Below are 7490 nucleotides of genomic sequence, written 5' to 3'. Positions count from 1 at the left end.
AACTATCTCACTCCAATTACACTGTGTAAACACGTATTTTAGCGGTTTCGATGGTTTTGTGAAGATGAATGATTTGTCTGCTTGCATCATGTGTATACCCGTTGAAACCGCCTATATATACTTGAACTAACAACATTTAACGGGAATGCTATTTAAACTTGTTTATATTCTGGTGTGCTTGTCAGTTGAGTTTAGTTTCGATATTGTGTACACTGCTGGATGTTTCGTCATTTATCAATACAAAAGGGCCAAACCTCAAGGTTGTGAACAACTATAAAGAAACACTTCTGCCGCTGACGGCGTGCGTCAAAATGACAAGACTTTGACATCACGTGGGATGTGAACTTACAAGGTGTTTACACCTCTTGAAGTAGTTCTAGTTGTAATCAACACATCATGTATAATGTCATCTCAACCTCGATTTACAAAGTACATTAAAGTAGCATGTGACCATACAACGTGTTGTAAAGTGGGATGTTTTAGTACTTGAGTGTAACTTACATGACTAGTGTCGCCCCTTATTCCTTATTCGTGTCACCCATTAACCCATATCCGCCTGAATGTCAAGTCAAGCCCATGTAGCGCTTACATGCACTGCTGTATTACAATAAATAACCAGCTGCCTTGCAAATAAATAAATCCCAACAAGCTCAGTTAACCGTTAGGACATCACTTATATCCTCCCAATCACTCTATTTCTGACATGATTTTACAGGGCATTGAGGCACACGGTAACCACAGAAAGACTGTTCGTCGAAATGGGCAGAAATTGTGGATAGGGCGCCTTCAGCCAATTTAACCCCATGGTCTTAAACATGCAAGAGGGAAATGACTAATAACCCTTTGTCTTTCCCCAATAGATATCCCTTTTGGTTTACTCTTTTCTCTCACTCTTCCCATCATTGATTTTACGGTATTTTGTGATTCCTTCCCCTGAGGTCAAACAAGCTCCTTCCCGAACCCCCCTGTTGTTACTCTCCTCTTTGCTCATCCTCTTATTTCTCTGTGCCCTTTCTTCTCACATCATCTATTTTATGACTACTTTTGTTACAGCCGTAAACCTGTTTTTGTTTGTTACGTTTTGTTGTCATTTTGCATCTCTAGAAAGACTCCATTTGTTTGTATTAATACCGTTGGTAACATTTTCGGTTTTCGGTGAAGTAAAGATTAACTAAGATTTTAGTGTTAAAATTGAGACCTCTGATCGTGGATGGTGACCAGGTGAAATAGAGAACGAAATGTGATAAGAAAACATAACATGTTGTTTTAAGATTGAGACCGTACATGATGAAAACATTAAACTAATGTTTCCCCACTCATATTATTAGTAAAGGCAAAATGTGAAAAAAGACATTAACTTCTTGCTCATAACGTGTGTGTTCTACGATAGCAGTTCCCGCTGTTAGGATATGGGTTAAAACGACGGGCTTTGGTTGCAGAGTAGGTTTATTTGAAGAGTTCAATATTCTGATCTCAGAACCCAATCACACACAGAAAAAAAGAAAAGAAAAAAAAAAGCTAAACGTAGAAACGTTTTGTCAAAACGCACTTCTTAACTGCTCTCAATCACCCGACAGTGTGCATTATGCAAAATCTAGCAAATTCCCAGCCCCGCCCATTCGGAGTACGTCACTATAAATAATTTACGTATCAAGTACCAAGGCTTGATAAGATATGAAATGCTTTGGTTCCACGCACTAAAGGAAATAAAATGTTAGAGCTACAAATTACAATCTTTGCAGTAGTGTCATTTCTGACTAGCATCGGCTGCAGCTCAGTTTGAAAGTTGTCACCAATCCGGCTCCTGTGAAGAAGGTGACATTTATTAAGCTATCTTAAAATCGGTAAGTGGATCATCATTTTGGTTAGTGTGTAAACTGTTTTGATATTTGTATTTCGTAAAATGTTCGTGCATTTTAAAACAAATTCCTTATAGCAACAATCGAACCAAATGTTAGAGAGAATATTTTTTTTTGGAAATGTATGTGCTAATATTCCGACTACATCGAAAGCATAACAGGTCCTTGAATGGAAAAATTCTCTCCCTTTTAAGATATATTTTAAATAATATCTATTTTTTATAAACTACGTTTTCGGATACAGTAGTGTCACAATGTATTATACATTTTATAATAGTTGTAGAACAATTGTATCGATTTGGAAATTGTCTATATCATTTTGTTTTTAAGTTATAGATAACAGGTCCATCTTGAACTTCAAGATTTCATGTTTACTTGTTGGTTATATAGCAATTTGCAGATGTTTTCAAATGAAATTGTGCTTTATTTATGGGAGAACAAAGTACGAAGTGGGTGCACAAAGTTGAAGGGGATAGATTCGTTTTCAATTACTGCTAAAATCAAGCGAACACGAGAAATGGATAAAATGTGTATTTCCCTTAAAACTCAAACATAACAAAAATGTGCTATATATTGCCAACAAATTAAAGACAAATTTAATAATTTTGAGTAATTTTAACCCAACAAAAGTAGATTGATTTGCAAAATCTCGAGCATGTTTTTCGAAATTTGGTTGAGAAAATGGTTAAAGAAAAATGTATTGCCTTATAGTCTTGTAGCAATTTCCGGACTGTAATGACAATTTCAAGCTAAACATATTGAAAAATAACCCCAAAATACAAAAATGCAGTGAAGAAATTACCGGTTTAAAGAGTTTTTCGGATAAAATAATTGAATTATATCATTGCTTTCATGCATCGTATAACATTTGAACTGAGAATGGAACATGTAACCAATTATGTACATGACTAAGAAAGCAATACCTAGGTTATGTCTTTTGTTACCGTATTGGAATTTATCTTATTCAAACAACCTTGCTTGTATTCCAATTTTAGAAACAGACAATTTGGCTTTCCGCAGGTTGACGTAGTCACTTGTTACTCGTTTGGCGGTTATGGGTGAATATCTTGAATTCTTTGTTCGTCAAATGTCTACTGATAACACACAGAGATTTTCGATCTTTCGCAAAGTACAAAATACCATGACCTACTTCAATTGTCTGATTGTTGACACAAATCAATTTATAATTGCAGTGTAAACACAAGAACATATCAACGCTCGATCAAAATGCACTGTTAGGACACAAATATCTACCAATTGTTATGGTATGACAAGTCGAGGAAGAAAACATATCAAACGAACAAAGTTCAGCAGCAGTACTCAAAGTCCCTAAGTCGCCATTGGTTTTGACTTCCCGCATAGGCCAACGTGTACGTTTCCTGCTTTTGTCGTCTAATATTGGGATTTTTGTTCTCAGAAACGAAGGTCTAATGTGCAAAATGTTGTTAGTTTCATGATGTAGACCAAACCTATTCAAAGTGCACATTGATTATTTCCGTCAGATCAAACAGCCCACCATTAACCGAGACCTGCCTAAATGCACAAACTACAGGTAACCAAGACATTGAACGGCAAAGGGTAAGTCCTTGTTTCTGACATTTTGCAGAGTGTAACATGAACAATATGTAGCTGTTTCGTAGCGCAGTGTAGCGAAACAGCTCTTGTTTTAGTAATGGTGAGATCGTGCTGAAACTTAAATGGGTGTTCGATATTGGGAAGTTCTTGAGGAATGTTTTATGAAATGACATCATAATGACGTAATCATACACATTTTTATTATTTTTTTGTCATTGTAATTTTTTGTTTTTTTAACAGGCTGGATACGTCATAATAGATTTTCATATTGAGTAATTGAGTTAAGTAATTTTTGAAAGTTATTGGCGAAACAGCTTGGAATTCGTGGAGAAAATGCAATCATGTCTAGCTATAGTGTAGGGACCGCCCCCTTGTAAGATAAAAATATAAGTAGTTTATTTTCACCCCCCTAAAAATTTAAGAGCCTTTACACTAACCCACCAGTTTATCAACAGCCTAATGCTGGACCCCCCAGTGAGGAACAGCAGGTAGGGGAGTGATGTGGTTTTGTGTGTGGCCCACAGCCAGTCATATTCTGGATGACTGTGAGTGAGGAGACACAATAAAATTATGATCACTCCATAACTGGCTGTTTCATCCTTATTTTCAGGTATGTGGATTTCTATTATACTTTAATTAAAAGTTCACAGTACATAGCTCAGTTTAGCATCATTTAAGTCATTTTAATCTAATAGTAAAAGAGATATGTCTATTCAAATTTGTTCCAAGACTTTCACTTTAGGTCCATTGTTTTAAGCCCTATAGGTTTTGCTAAAAAGGTGGTCTAGAAAGTTCCATTGAGTAATAGTTTTCTAAAGTTAATGTTTTGTTCCCTATTGATATTTTGATTAATTGATTTGGGTATGTGAAACCCCATAGATGATTGATTTAGGCTAAATTTGTGTTCATTGACTTTTCCATTTACTTCCAATTGGTGAGGAAAAGTCATGATAAGTTTTGTAGATAAATACACTTTGGTAGTATCCATTGACTATAGCCACATACATGTATGGGTATAGCTAGGGCACACTTTGAGTCCACCCGCATTGGGTAATGCACAGGCTGGACAAGGGCTAGATATAGTCTGAGTGGCACCACAACAGATGGTTTGGTAATCAGTGCTATGCCCTAAGGCTATGGTCAGGGTAGGCCAGAGAGGTTTCCATAGGAACAGGCTGGCCAAGGACAAGTGGGTTTTCTTATGTTTTTCTTAATCTATCCAATTCTTTGTTTTTCTTTAGTCAAACCACCTTATGTTTTTCTTTGTGTCGGTTTATGACCAACAGTAGCAAAACTGAGAGTGTTTACATGATATGTGCTGCAGAGCTTGTGTGAATGATTGTTTATCACAACAAGTGGAGTCAAGTTGTTTTGACTTACATAAAGGTGTTTCCCCAAACTGTCTTGTAGATTAGAGTTTTAAGTTGTAGATAGCTTTTGTATTGGGTTTAAGTTGTTATAATGTAGTTATAAGTTATATTCTGGATGACTGTGAGTGAGGAGACACAATAAAATTATGATCACTCCATAACTGGCTGTTTCATCCTTATTTTCAGAACCCTCCCGCCCCCTTCGCCTGGGCCCGGGGTCTACATTTGGCGATCTTGCCAGGACAGGTGCATTTGGTAAAAGCAACATGCCCAACTAAATGGTGTGCGCCTGTTCTGGGACCATGAACTGCAGATGAAGAGAGACACGATACTCCCTTGTTAGCCAGTTGTCCTTCCCGGGTTTGAGATGACCACCCTTGATGCAATCCACACTATAGTCCACGCCCTGCTGCAATCTGCAACGAGAGAGGACCTGCTCCAGGTATGTGCTTTGGCCGAAATCGAGGGTGAGGGCAAGACCACCCATGCCCTCCTCCGCCAAGTCCGGAGGTATCTCTGTAGTGATGAAGTTGAAAAGAGGGAAGATGAAGGCTTTTCAGTTTTGCAGCGGAGCTCCCTTCGCTACACTCCGAGGCGGAACCAGTAATGTCTGTAGATCAGGACACACCACCTCCTGTAGACTCTCCCTCACCAACCCCTGAGCCAGACCCAGAACCTGAACCAGAATTGTCCGTGGATCAGGACACACTACCTCCAGTACAACCTCCCTCGACACCCCCCCCCCCCAGCCAGAAGCGCGTTACCCCACCTGGAACCGACAACCCCCTAGTGTCCTCACATACGACCAGATGGGAACTCCTACGCAGCAGTTTGTCGCTCCCGTTTTAGCATCCCCAGTGGACCCTAGATATGTTCCAGTGCCCCAGGCAAGCTATCCATTCCCACCAACCCTTCCAATGTATCCACCAGACCTTCACCCTGGACAGTACTTGCCAGCCCCAATCCAGTATTACCCCCAGCAGTATGGACAAGGATGGATGCCGATGTCAAGACCACCAGTCTCCTTCAATCCACTGATTCAACGACATTAGACCTGAACCAAATTGCAGTTGAACCACTTGATAGAGATTTACTATCGTTGTGCCTTTTGGAACTGCTTGCAATTTATTTGCAGTAAAATGCGTTACTTTTTACGGTACAAGAGTACCAGATGTCAGAAAAAGTGAAGGCCCGAATTCACCTTCACACCTTTCTTTTATCAGCTATACCCAATCATTGAGGAGATCGGTTGGATTATAGTTGGAGAGTTTCTCCTAGTGCGCATGTTTTACTTCCTCAAGTTCTGTTAGGTACTCACGTTGTTGAATGATTTTGAATGTTTTGTAAAGATAGATGGTACTTAGGTACCCCAGGCAGAGACACTAAAGGGATGATACGGGAGATAGGATATTTTCAAAATACTCAGGTAATCCATATTACTTTCACATAATGTATCCTTACCCGCTAGTTACAGTGAAGAGAGATTTTAAGTTTTTGTTTTGTTTTGTTCTTAATTAAAGCGTCTTTGATATACTTATGGTAGGCGGAAATTAAGTTTTGTACAGCGGACGGTTGTTGTTGTTGTTGTTTTGATACATTGCAAATGTTGGGACAACATTTAATTTTGCGGGGTAGTATGTAGGGACCGCCCCCTTGTAAGATAAAAATATAAGTAGTTTATTTTCACCCCCCTAAAAATTTAAGAGCCTTTACACTAACCCACCAGTTTATCAACAGCCTAATGCTGGACCCCCCAGTGAGGAACAGCAGGTAGGGGAGTGATGTGGTTTTGTGTGTGGCCCACAGCCAGTCATATTCTGGATGACTGTGAGTGAGGAGACACAATAAAATTATGATCACTCCATAACTGGCTGTTTCATCCTTATTTTCAGGTATGTGGATTTCTATTATACTTTAATTAAAAGTTCACAGTACATAGCTCAGTTTAGCATCATTTAAGTCATTTTAATCTAATAGTAAAAGAGATATGTCTATTCAAATTTGTTCCAAGACTTTCACTTTAGGTCCATTGTTTTAAGCCCTATAGGTTTTGCTAAAAAGGTGGTCTAGAAAGTTCCATTGAGTAATAGTTTTCTAAAGTTAATGTTTTGTTCCCTATTGATATTTTGATTAATTGATTTGGGTATGTGAAACCCCATAGATGATTGATTTAGGCTAAATTTGTGTTCATTGACTTTTCCATTTACTTCCAATTGGTGAGGAAAAGTCATGATAAGTTTTGTAGATAAATACACTTTGGTAGTATCCATTGACTATAGCCACATACATGTATGGGTATAGCTAGGGCACACTTTGAGTCCACCCGCATTGGGTAATGCACAGGCTGGACAAGGGCTAGATATAGTCTGAGTGGCACCACAACAGATGGTTTGGTAATCAGTGCTATGCCCTAAGGCTATGGTCAGGGTAGGCCAGAGAGGTTTCCATAGGAACAGGCTGGCCAAGGACAAGTGGGTTTTCTTATGTTTTTCTTAATCTATCCAATTCTTTGTTTTTCTTTAGTCAAACCACCTTATGTTTTTCTTTGTGTCGGTTTATGACCAACAGTAGCAAAACTGAGAGTGTTTACATGATATGTGCTGCAGAGCTTGTGTGAATGATTGTTTATCACAACAAGTGGAGTCAAGTTGTTTTGACTTACATAAAGGTGTTTCCCCAAACTGTC

The 7490-nt window shown here is 38.6% G+C and overlaps 1 long non-coding RNA gene across 1 annotated transcript; it reads left to right on the top strand.

Moving 5' to 3' along the window:
• Positions 1–3795: 3795 nt before the first annotated feature.
• On the top strand, positions 3796–6964 carry LOC117296922. The gene is made up of 2 exons (XR_004519821.1): positions 3796–4044; positions 4991–6964. It is a non-coding gene; the product is annotated as an uncharacterized LOC117296922 (long non-coding RNA).
• Positions 6965–7490: the final 526 nt, after the last annotated feature.

The sequence above is a fragment of the Asterias rubens genome, chromosome 11 (assembly GCF_902459465.1).
Source record: "Asterias rubens chromosome 11, eAstRub1.3, whole genome shotgun sequence".
Classification (NCBI taxonomy): Eukaryota; Metazoa; Echinodermata; class Asteroidea; order Forcipulatida; family Asteriidae; genus Asterias; species Asterias rubens.
The sequence above is the reverse complement of the archived record's forward strand: the minus strand, read 5'-3'. Positions and strand labels throughout refer to the sequence as shown.